The sequence below is a fragment of the Paramisgurnus dabryanus genome, chromosome 17 (assembly GCF_030506205.2).
Source record: "Paramisgurnus dabryanus chromosome 17, PD_genome_1.1, whole genome shotgun sequence".
Taxonomy (NCBI): domain Eukaryota; kingdom Metazoa; phylum Chordata; class Actinopteri; order Cypriniformes; family Cobitidae; genus Paramisgurnus; species Paramisgurnus dabryanus.
Genome location: NC_133353.1, coordinates 25,688,965 through 25,702,097, shown reverse-complemented (window position 1 = coordinate 25,702,097; position 13,133 = coordinate 25,688,965). Strand labels below are relative to the sequence as shown.

The 13,133-nt window shown below is 38.1% G+C and overlaps 1 protein-coding gene across 6 annotated transcripts in view; it reads right to left on the bottom strand.

Moving 5' to 3' along the window:
• Positions 1 to 13,133, bottom strand: part of dnmt3ab (DNA (cytosine-5-)-methyltransferase 3 alpha b) — a 66,403-nt gene that overhangs the window by 41,169 nt on the left and 12,101 nt on the right. The gene's annotated exons all lie outside the window — the stretch shown is intronic.

Sequence of the window (13,133 nt, the reverse complement as noted above, 5' to 3'; positions counted from 1 at the left end):
ATGAGTGGGTCCAATATCATTGGTATTAAAAAGTGTGTGTCTTGTCCCACCCACATATAATGGTTCTGACACCCATGAGAGTATCTTATTGTCAAACACGATGCTAAGAGTCAGAGCTGGATGCAGCTAAATTATGATTGGCTGGACTGAATAAAAAAACACAACTGACCCACGATAAGTGCTGCTTTTTTGTTGAAAAAATGCAGGAGACAGGGCAGTAATTGCAATCGTCAAAGCAACTGTAAACTTCTGTCACTACAACAGAAGGCCTGCCTCTCCATTCATTCGATCGGACAATGGAAAAAACGTGAATGACGTTGGGTGCTTTTTCGGTCAGGGGTTGACTTTATCTCAACTTTAGGCATTCAGAGTGCTCCTGGAGAACGCGAAGCAGGCGCATAAACAGCGCGCAAAACGCTCACTGCCGATAGAAAACAAAAAAGTGACTCTCACTTCCATAAACACAGTTTGTCAGTTCGGGGCCTTAAGGGAATGTACAAAAAATATGATTCACAACCTGTCCGAATAGTTTCTAAACATGTACACACAGATCCAACGTGACCTGCTTTTGAATTGCAAAAATTGCAAAAAACATTAAACGTAAAGATTTGTTGATTAGGGCAAAGGTTTGCTGGTACGGTACTGTATCTTCTCCATACAAGCAACTACAGTATGCCACAGTCTATTGAATGGTAAAAAAATTATTACTGGGCAGATGGGTGTCTGGTTTATGTAGCTAACACATTCTTTAATGTTAAAAATCAACATAACAGGAAACCTTTATTCCCCACGGTGACCTGTTGAATTATCTTTGTGACCTGTGAGGAAAAGCGGATAGTCTTAAGATTAAACCCTCATGGCATAAACAGAGCATGTGTTGCACTGGTTTACTTCATTGTATCGGATGAGTTAATTAACAATGATGAATTGTTTCATGCAGGTAAGAGAAATATGTATGGCCTATTTTTGTGTGGTCCATCATTGTGAAAATCCTGTTTGCTGTAGAACAACAAATCAGAAATGCAAAATGTAACATTTGCAAAGAACAAAGAAAATGACATCTTTCCATAGTTATGTAATCTGCTTATTACGTCTGACATCACACGCAACAAAACATTTCTGGGTCCAAACACACAGAACTTTTTGACTCAGATCTATTCACGAGCAGCTTGGACTCGAAAACAAAATTCCAACATCAAAACTAAACACATGGATAGAACACAGCGGTTTACAGAGGAACCATTTGTGGTTCCTCAAAGAACCATTTAGTTAAAGCAGACAATTCACAAGACTTTTTTATGATGTCAAATAAATCTTTGGTGTCCCCATAGTACGCACAGTATGTGAAGTTTTAGCTCAAAATTGCAATATAGATAATGTATTATAGCATGTTAAAATGGCCACTTTGTATATGTGAGCAAAAATGCGTTTTGGGTGTGTCCTTTTAAATGCAAATGAGCTGATCTCTGCAGTAAATGACAGTGTCGTGGTTGGATAGTGCAGATTAAGGGGCGGTATTATCCCCTTCTGACATCACAAGAGGAGCCCAATTTCAATGACCTATTTTCTCACATGCTTGCAGAAAATGGTTTACCATTGTTGTCCTTTTCACGTTTTCTAGGTTTATAGAAGCACTGGGGACCAAATTATAGTACTTTCAATTCAATTCAATTCAATTTTATTTATATAGCGCTTTTCACAATTGTTAATTGTTGCAAAGCAGCTTTACATGAGTAGATGTAGAGGAGAACATTGAAAATCAATACATAGTATAAGAAGTAGAATATAGCGGCTAAGGATAAAAAACCGTGTAAGCGAGCATATTAATAATGTAACGTATACAGTAAAGTGCTAAGTTAAGCCAAAGTTGGCTGACTCTCCCTGGGACTAAAAAACCCCCTAGGAGAAAACCCAATGGGAAAAAATCCTAAAAGGACAAAAAACCCTAGGGAGAGATTAATATTTATATTTATAATATATAGACACGGTAGGGATAGGAAGCGTGTAAGCGGATTAAACTGGTTCAGCCGGTGGCCGTTGGTCGCGCATCGGTTGGGCGTCACGTTGAAGGACAGCCAGTTGATCAGTGGTGCGATGACCTTCACAGCAACAGGAACTGGGTCTGTTTGTCTCATTGTCCTCAGAGTCGAGGACGAGACAGGGAGACAAAAACAGAATTCTATTAGCGTAGGGGCCGTTCGCATGTAATGCAAGTGTCATACATTATAGTGGTTTAATTCAGCTCGGTTCCAGACAGGCTAACTATTGCGGCAAGAGTAAATTACCCGTATGAGGTATGTGAGTGCTTTGTTCTAGACAAAATAACTACTGCGGGAAAAGTACATTTACTGGACATTCTATGTGAATGCTTTGTTAAAGAAGAATGTCTTAAGTTTAGATTTAAATTGATCGACTGTGTCTGATACTCGAACATTATTTGGTAAATCATTCCAGAGCTTAGGGGCTAAGTAGGAAAAGGATCTACCACCTTTAGACACTTTTGATATTCTAGGGATAATTAAGTAACCCGAATTTTGTGATCGCAGTTTACGTGGTGGATTGTATTCTGATAGTAGTTCTTTTATATACGAGGGCGCTAGGCCATTTAAGGCTTTGTAGGTGATTAGTAATATTTTAAATTGTATGCGATATTTAACTGGTAGCCAGTGTAAAGATGCCAGAATTGGACTAATGTGGTCATACTTTTTAGATCGAGTAAGCACTCTTGCGGCGGCGTTTTGAACCAGCTGTAGCTTGTTTACCTGATTTGCATGGCATCCCCCGAGTAACGAGTTACAATAGTCTAATCTAGAGGTCATAAAAGCATGGATAAGCTTTTCTGCATCTGATGCAGACAGCATATGGCGTATTTTTGAGATATTTCTAAGATGGAAAAATGCTGTGCGGCAGACGTTGGAGATATGACTATCGAAAGATAGATTGCTGTCAAACATTACGCCTAAATTCTTAACCGTGGAAGATGGCACCACCGTGCAGCCATCTATGGGCAACTTGTAATCTGACATATTATGTTTGGAGCGATTTGGTTCAATAATAAGTATCTCTGTCTTATTGGAGTTTAGCATAAGAAAGTTATGTGCCATCCAGTCCCTAATATCACTAATGCAGTCTGTTAGCTTAGCAAACTGGTGGGTTTCGCTAGGATGTGACGAGATGTAAAGCTGGGTATCATCCGCATAGCAGTGAAAACTTATGTTATGTTTCCTGATAATGTCTCCTAGAGGTAACATATATAACGAGAATAGGATAGGGCCTAGAACTGATCCCTGAGGTACGCCGTATGTAACGGGGGAGTGATGTGACTCTTCCTCATTTACATAAACAAAGTGATATCGATTGGTTAGATACGATCTAAACCAGGCTAACGCCTGACCACTGATGCCAACATAGTTTTCTAGTCTATTGAGTAGGATTCTGTGATCTATTGTGTCAAAGGCTGCACTAAGGTCTAGTAATATAAGGATTGAGATTTCACCACGATCGGATGTTAATAGGAGGTCATTTGTAACTCTAAGCAGCGCTGTCTCTGTGCTATGGTGGGGCCTGAATCCTGATTGGAACTTTTCATATGTATTATTATTCGCTATGAATGTGCGTAGCTGGCTTGCCACTATTTTTTCTAATATTTTAGAAAGAAAAGGTAGATTTGAGATTGGTCTAAAGTTATTAAGATCTCCCTGGTCAAGGTTTGGTTTTTTAATGAGCGGTCTAATAACTGCTAGTTTGAAAGCTGTTGGAACGTATCCTAATTCTAGCGATGAGTTAAAGATATTTAGTACCGAGTCGGACACTACATGAAATACCTCTTTTAGTAATTTTGTGGGAATGGGGTCTAATATACAGGACGATGATTTAGATGACGTTACTAATTTAGAGAGCTCTTCTATTGTAGTAGGTTTAAATGACTCAAGATGTTCGTATGATAATCTAGTGGTAAATGTACTATTGGGTTGAGTGGTGGCTGCTTGCGTAGTTTCTATGTTTTCCCTAATAGAAATAATTTTGTTAGTAAAGAAGTTCATGAAGTCGTTACTATTGTGTTGGAATTTACTATTGGTTTCTGTTTGTTCTTTGTTTCTAGTCAGTTTCGCAACTGTGCTAAAGAGGAAACGAGGGTTGTTAAGATTTTCTTTAATAAGCGTACTGAGATGGGTAGATCTGGCGGTTTTAATAGCCTGTCTGTAGTGTTGAACACTCTCTTTCCATGCTGAACGCCATACTTCTAACTTTGTGTTTCGGTAGTTTCTTTCCATTTTTCTAGCTACTTTTTTAAGGGCTGCAGTATGATGGTCATACCATGGAGCTGGCGTTTTTCCTTTGATTCTCTTTTTTCGTATGGGAGCAACGGCATCCATCGTGCTAGAGCAAACGTTGTTCAGGTTTTCTATTATAATATCCAGAAAAAGTCCCTTTTAACGGTTCTTTAAAGAACCATTTCTTTATTTCATTTTTAAAATCTGAATCTCCTTTTTTACCACAAAGAACCTTTTGTGCAACAGAAAGGTTCTTTAGATGTTAAAGGTTCTTTATTGAAGCATTTAGCATTAAATGGTTCTAGTATCGCAACGTAAAGCACCTTATATTGAAGAATATACTGTTCTGGTGTTACTTCTGTTGTATGTACAGTTTAATAGTTATTTCAAATTTACACAAGAAAAACAACCTTTTTAAAACCCCTTAACTGACACAGGCCCACAGGTGGGCCCAAATTGTTCAGTTTGTAATTATTAAACCAATAATATCCTATTCTAAACCTGAAATAATATTGACAACCTCTATATATCATTGATAAGCTCTTATATTTCAAAACCTTTTTTTGCAGAAATAATAATGCAGTGACAGTAATTTATTAAGTTGTGACAATAGTATCCAGCAAACCAATGACACCTGGTGGCCTGTGTTGTAAAACACCCTAAAAAGTGTGACAAAAACCTAATTTTTTTTATTTTAACTGGAAATTTGTATCAAAACTAGTTGAGTCTCATGGCTTTAATTTTTTAGCATTTTGGCCATGAAACATTTTCATTTTATAGTTTTTTTTAATATAAAATATATACTTTATTGCATTATTTTTATTTACAAAAACAATTAGCAACTATAACTATGTTTTTATTTAATATTAACAACTACAGACACGTCAGTGTAAATTATTATTATTATTATTATTATTATTATATTAATTTAAAGGTGTGCATCACTTTTTCACCCCCCCACTCAAAAGGAGGGGGTGAAAGTTAAGTGGTATAACAGCACACACAGACATGACAACATCACTATGACATCAGTAATATAACGCAAACTTCCTTATGAAATAACATATTCAGGTTGCAGTTGCACACCTGCTCTCGCTTCTGGACTCATGAGTGCAGAAGGTATAGTAGCTTAAGTTTCATTATAAAACCTCTACCGGAAAGAACAAAAATAGGACCTGATTTACAAAACACCATCCACCAAATCTAAAAGGCAGTGATAGCCATTTAATTGCATATAATATACAATATTTGGATTTTCTCATAAAAATATGAAATTATGTATTTTTATGAGAAAATATGTCTAAGATATAAATAATAAAATGACCAATGAGTGAACCAAAAAGTTTATAAAACATATTGGATTTGCTAATTCCTTAAAGGCTCCTAAATCTCAGTGGAGATGATATCTGTTGAAAAAGATATTTGTTTTTATTACGCATACTAAAATAATTGGCCTTGTTAATTTGATTATTAATGAATGAATCAGTTTAATTATTTATTTCTTAACACCACTCCAGCATCTATGGCTATATCCATGGCGAGAACTAGTTAATCTACACACAGGTTAATAAATACAATGATCTACACCAGTTGGGGGAGGGACCTTTTGGCCACTCCACTCCAACTCCCGACCCAACCAAGGCTCAAACAGGGGACCTTCTTCAACTTATAGGATTGTTTTAATTACAGTAAACTAGGCAACATTAAGGGTTGCTAATAGAATGAGTGGATCAGGATGTACATAAGTGTGACTTGATCTGCATGCATAACAGTAAGTAATGTAATTATCATACAGTCTGAGAAATTAGTATTCACATGATATGCTATTTTCCTACACAGTTTATCTTCCAAATGAATCCTTCCAAAATTCTTGAAAAGTTCTGACTTCTTTTCTGCACAACCAGTGATTTATAATCCCGCCATCTCCACATACAAAAGGATGTAGTTCATTCCTAAACAGCTTTGTTTTGGCTGGGTTCAGCAGGGCAAGCCGAGGTGAGCCAAAGCCTGTGATTACCAGCGACTTGAAACACTATCAGGGCTGTTGTGATGATTTATGCTTCAGGAGTACTAAAGCTCACTAACTAGGGTCTGAGGAGGAGAATATTTAACAAATCTTTCTAAAACCTCACTCATCATTCCACTACTAATGCCCTCTGTCCCTCAAAAGTATTTAAAGTTTCATTTATATTCAGTAAGCGAGCAAATAGATGACATTATTCATAAATCTGACAGGCAGTGTTTATTCTAAAGCACTTCCCAAATCTATCAATTTATTTTAATTAAATCATTGTTTTGCCCGAAGCCATACATTTACATGACATTCAGATCAAACGTAACATATTCAGGAGGACTACAGTGAACTTTTCTACATCAAAAAAATTGAAAACAGAGACTATGTTATCTTGTAATATAATATAGACTTCATAATAAATAGAATTTAATAAACAAATATAATATTTAATAATTTATGTTTAAAATTTTAAACTATTGCTTGTGTGGTGTAACAGATTCATAAAATAAAAAATATCATAAAATTATTTTTAAAAAAAAATATTTGAAAGGGGGGTTCAATGGTATTTCAAGCATTCTAACTTATTAACACAGTTATAGAGTTGTTTCTTCATACTTAACGTAGGCAAAGTGTCAAAAAAGCAGTTGGGCATGTTACAGAGTATTTCTGTGCCGAATGCACTTCGCCAGCGTACTAGTTTCGGAAAGGTTTTTTTGATTACAGGTCCAGCTGACGTTTCAGGGGTTTTCTATACGTATCACTTCTTTATATGGGCACTTCCCCCGGAAAACCCCGCCCACCCGTCAATCAGCGGGAGACGGTAGAACTTGCAAACATCTTATCACGCGACACAGCTTTGTTTAATTTGAACACTCAACAATGGCACGAATGAAGAAGTGTGTTTTTGGATGTAAGGAGAAGAAAGCCATGCACCCTTATGAAAACAATGGATTTAGTTTATTATCCGGGGTAGCAGCGGAGTTTTGCTTGTGTGTTTGATGCGCTGGATTTTCCCAACCGGGTCATGAGTTGCATGGGGTAAGTAAGACTTCTGTGTTATGTTGGAAATAGGCGCGTGCATATTATATAAATGACACGAACATGTAGTGAATCATAATTAAACAGTGTTGTATAGTGTTGCATGACTCGTACTCGCTCCTCCCACGGTAGTAACTCCTCCTTCTTAATTTTTTCGTACGTTATCGGAAAGATTCAGTAAAGCTAATATTTCTTTTATAAATCTGATTAAACTAAAGACTCTTCGGAGATATAAAGGATGTAATACTACTCTATAGGTACTCCAGATTAACATCAGAAATGCAGAAACAGCGTGTGTTGTGTGAGCTTTGAAAGAAATATAAATAAATTGAAATCTTGCTCAGATTAAATTTCCAATGAAATCAAAACGGACAATTCTTTTTTATATGTAATATTGCAGTGTTTATTGTAAACAATTTCTTGTCTTTTTTAATTCATGTGCCCTCATAAACTTCGATTTAAAATCTGAAAATTCCCTCTTGTAGCGAACATTCTCTAATGACATCAGTTAGACGGCTTAGGCGGGACCGTCGGTTAACTCCGCCCCTCAAACTGTCAGTCTGCTGCCAGTTCCATTTCTGAATGAAACGCACAGTGAAAAACACAAGCCACACCCATTTTCAATTCAGGGGGACTTTAAGTAAGAAGCTGCAAAAAAACAGCTTGCTTTAAAAAAGATCCAATAATACAAATCTGTGTTCTGCAATCTTTTTTTTTGATCAAATTCAAACCAATAGTAGCAGAATATAAGTTTCTATTTCATTAACATAATGTTATGCCATCATGGCTGTGGGGTAGCACCTGTGCTTCAAATGCAGCCTATGATTAAAAACATGGGCCAGAAGTTTATGTTTTAACAAAGTCCCTGATAATTTCAATGTGGATAATTTTAAACTGACAAAATGTAGTGCAGGCACTGCAAAAAGGCTTTTACTGTACGTAGTTCTCATTCTCCATGCTAATAAGAAAATGGTCTCAAAGGTAAAATAACAAAAAACAGCCTTTCAAAGATCACAGAGAGAGTGGAAACAGATCATAAAAACTTAAGTTATGACTCTTTTTAGTACAAGAAACCTTGACTAAGAAGTGGACCTTAGGGGGGAAAATTATGATATGACTCTTTCAAAGATCTGTGCTGATAAACAAAAAAGTTGTAGGTTGAAATCCTACACAAATCAATCCATTGTACCCTTAAGGCAAAGCACTTACTGCCAGTTAACTCCAGGTGGATTTTCTCTGTGATAAGTGTAGAGGTTGCTTTAGATTAAAGCGTCTTAAAAACTACTTACTGTACTTTAGATGTACAGTTGCTTTTTAGATATACAGTTAAATGAATCATAAAAGATTGTGAAATCAAAACATTAAACTTTACCAACATTTCAAATAACAAACTACTTTGAACTACTTTTATATAAATACAGTGGGATGAAGAGCAGATATTGAGAACTGTATACAGTACATGACATGATTGATCATCTAATCATAGGCGGTCTCTAGAATCTAGGACTTTTTTAAATAGATTTCCTGCCATCCTGGATCTATGCCTTCCATTCAACACCTCTTTAAGATGCAGGTCGTATAACTCACTGTATAATGATCATAACCTTTCGGCTGCGTCCGAAATCACATACTGTGACAGTAGGTACTGAATTAGATGAAATACCTTCTCATCGACTGTTAAAACAGAACATTCTATATAGTATGAATATGAATAGTATGAATGAATTCTGACCGACAGTACTGTTGAAACATCAAGGTAGTCTTTAACTGGAATGACAATAAACTAGTGCAATTTAACAGCAAGGGACAGCTGTTTAATATATGTATTTGCATTTGAATAGAGCTGTGTTACCGCTTTTGGGCATTTTTGAATAAAACAACGCCCCTCCGTCTTCTTTGTTTGATAACTCCTCTTCCGGGGGCTCGAATGAACACTTCAGGATCTTGACAGAAGTAGTAGGTCATCCGGGTTTTCGCCTACTGTTTTTGGAATACTATGAATTCGGACAAACTACTCGCCTCGCCTACTGCTTTTACTTATAGTAGGCGGTTTCGGATGCAGCCTCGGTGTTAAGTCCACCTCGAGTCTGAGTCAAGTCCAAGACCAGAGATCAAGTATCGAGTCAGAGTCAAGATCAATTTCGGATAAAGTTGGATGTGGACTCTGTCTTGACTCTGAAGCCGCATTCAGACAGCCAGCGATGTTATCGCTGCTCATCGCCTGCCGCTGGTGGTTGATGTCGCTTGTGGGCGTTCCCACTTCTGGTTGCGTAGTAGTGTGACGTTTTAAACAACAAATCAGTGCTCCACTTACTTCACTACCATTGGTAGTCGCTCGTGAAACTTGCTGCTAATTTGCATAAAGTTAAACTTTTCTCAACTTTTGTCGCGCGACTCCGTCGCTAATCGCGCCTACATTCTGTCGCCAACGGTCACGTTCGCTCGTGTCGCCGGAAGTCGCCCAGTTTCCATTGAAATGAATGAGATCTCGGATCTTGGTCTTGACTCGATCTCGACTACAACACTGCGTACAAGGGATGGAATGATTAATCGTGCGAAGATGCGTGCTATACTTCTCAATAAATTACGGTAAAATTACGCTACATTCAAAAGCAAGAGGGTGCTTCAGTGCAGAAACTTAATATGTTGCAGAAGAAGTACCATTTACATACGCAACTTGAGGAAATGCCTATAAACATATTCATATCGCTGTTCTTTACATTTTTTCAGGTATTTTCATGATAATAAAGAATATTTATAATGATAATATTTGACAAAGTGTAGTTTTTCAAATGCATGTTATAAACGACTCAAACTCTGTGGTTTTAGATTGATGAGGACTTCCTGGGCGGCACGGTGGCTCAGTGGGTAGCACTGTTGCCTCACAGCAAGAAGGTCCCCGGGTCGAGCCCCGGCTAGGGCAGGTGACCTTTCTGTGTGGAGTTTGCATGTTCTCCCAGTGGGTTTACTCCGCGTACACCAGTTTCCTCCAAAAACATGCAAGTTAGGCAGATGCCAAATTGTCCCTCCCCAACCTGTGTATGGATCAACATGTCTGAATAAAACTTGTGTATGGATTAACTTGTTCTCGCCATGAATATAGCCGTAGATACTGGAATGGCATAAAGAAAGAAGATAAGGACTTCCTACTGATCAAAGAGCAATAATACATAACAGAGCTGTGCATTGTGATTTAAAATCAATACATACGATTTTTTTATTATGAAACATGATTATTCGTCTCAGCCCTATTGCGTACGCAATCAGCAAAATTTTCTGCATCATCATGATGGTCTAGTATTATGTGGTCCACATTGACAATGTCTGCACCAACGTGATACTTTTTGGAAATTTGAACAAAAATTAAATGTGCTTCTGAACCCCCACCCCAATGTGCAGGCTAGTTCCCAGGAAAGTAGCTAAAGCCTGCCAGAAAAGACGTCAAGTGTTAATTAGCATATTTGTGACATCATCACATAGCATTAGCATTTTGTCCAGTGTCGGCACTTTACATCTATTTTGCTTCTTCCTTTCTCTCTGTGTCACATATATTCAGTTTATGTACGAGTATAAAGTAGTGACTAAATGCAACGCATTAAAACTATGTGCACTACCTGATGCTAAGGTTTGTCCCGGAAGTCATTCAGTTTACTTCTTTTCTGGAGGGAATGCTAAATCTAGTTTGCTGCTAAGTTAGCAACACTGTTCCAGTTTATTTCGGAATATGGAAGCATATTTATTTAAATCATGATATACTTACTATAAAAATGAACATTTTAGGAGCAGGGAGGGTTAAAGCTATTTCATGCATTCTGACTTATTAACACTGTTTAGGAGTTGTGTTCCTTATGTTAAATATAGGCAAAGTGTCAAAAAAGCAGTAGGATGTGTGACGCAGTATTTCTGTGCCAAATGCACTTGGCCAGGGTTTCCATAAGTTTCTGAATTTTTTGGCAATTTCAGTGCAGGAAGTACAGTGAAAGTCCTTATATGGGCACTTCACCTGGAATAGCGCACGTACACACCAACCAAGAGCTGAAAGGAAATCAACGTCATCAAAGAAGTGTGTTGTGGTTTGTGAAAATTTTTTTTAATCTTGTTCAGCTTTCCAAAAAACCCAGCATTATGGAAACAATGAATATAGTTTGTCTATCCGGGGTAGTAGCGGAGTTGTCCGTGTGTGTTAATTTAATGCTGGATTTCGTTCAAATTGGCAGTCCCAAGTCACAGGCTGTAAGTAAAACTGCATCAAATGTCTGTGTTTTGTTGGCAATGCTTGTGACTCGCTCCGCTCGTGGTACGCCTTCAGTAGCTTGCGCAAATTTGGAAAGTTCTAGAGTCAGCACTTCCTTTCTCACTAGTAAATTGGGATTGGAAATGGGGTGGAAAAATGACACCAGCCCAGCCAGAAAGGGCAGCATTGTACCAAAGCAGCAATCAGAATTCCCTTTTGATATCTATATTCATACAGTATATACACATATCATGCCAGTGGCTAAGTAACAGCTAAGCTCACACACGTGCCACCTGTGGGCATACCCATATTAATGACTAGTCTCTATCCTTACCCAAAGCCAGCACAAGTGCATATCACCCATTGTAATAACCCCTAGCCTCAGGAAGAGAGCCGTTTGAAGTCGATCAGAGCTCCACAGCCCAACCACATCACAACACTTGAGTGTTGCGAGACCGGGGGCCGAATCTGAGAGCTTGTTTTCTTCACAAGAGCTAGCAAAAGCCTGCCAGGGGCGAATCACGCACGCACACACCCAGCTAAAACAAAAGGGCCTGATGCATGAGCCCTCTTCACATTTACAGCATGTGCAAATCTTTATATCTCTTCCTCTCTCACTCAAAAGGAATAAGCAACCGGAGAGGAAGGGGTTCGTTCCGACGAGACTGCCAAGGTCACTGGGTTTGCAAGTGCGTTTGGCACGCTGTGCCCACCGAGCCCTCTGCGTCTCAGTTTGAACGCATGCCAGCTTTCGTGTTCAGAGCGGTTAGTTCCTCTTCGGTGAACTGAAATCCTTCCTGTGCCCTCTAGGTAGAAGGAATATAAACCACACAGGCACCGGTGATCTATTTAATCTCTGTCAATCACAGCTACACTGATCTTTCTCAATTCATCAATCAATAAAATCCTTGGTTAAACTGAATTAATGGCGGACCAACAGCTTGTATCTTTCGCGATTAGCATTGATTAGTGTTACGCAACCAGGGGTGGTGATTGGCTGACTGTCGAGCTTTGTTGAGATTTATTGTACTCTGCTTGGCAAAGCCAATCAGCATTACGCACTAAAGCACAGTCTGATCCTACATGCCGATCAGGACCAGAGCTGCCCTCTTTGTGCCTGTAAGCTGAACTAATGCATTCTATAAATCAATACTGTAGGCCAGGACATTAATAGGGTTCCTCAGAGGTAAATGGCTCTTTTAATTGTATGGTAAAGGGCGTCTGTTAAAGGAGCAGTTAAGTAATATATGGAAATTCTCCTATTTTAGTCACCCCTATGCCATGCCAGAGAAAACAAACATGTCAATTTATGTTAAAATGCTGTCATGCTATCTTCTTAGATAACATAGCAAAGGTCCAAAAAACACATACATCCATCATTAAACTAATCCAAATGAGCTTATAAAGTGACCGATGTCTCATGCATTCATAAAACGGTAAAGTCTTATATATAATAAATCTTATATGTGCAAAAATATTGGCTTCAAGGGATTTTTAAAAATTCTGATGCTGGGCACCTTCTAAATCTGGATTTTGTGAGAATCACCTACAAGTGAAATGACCTATGCTTTGC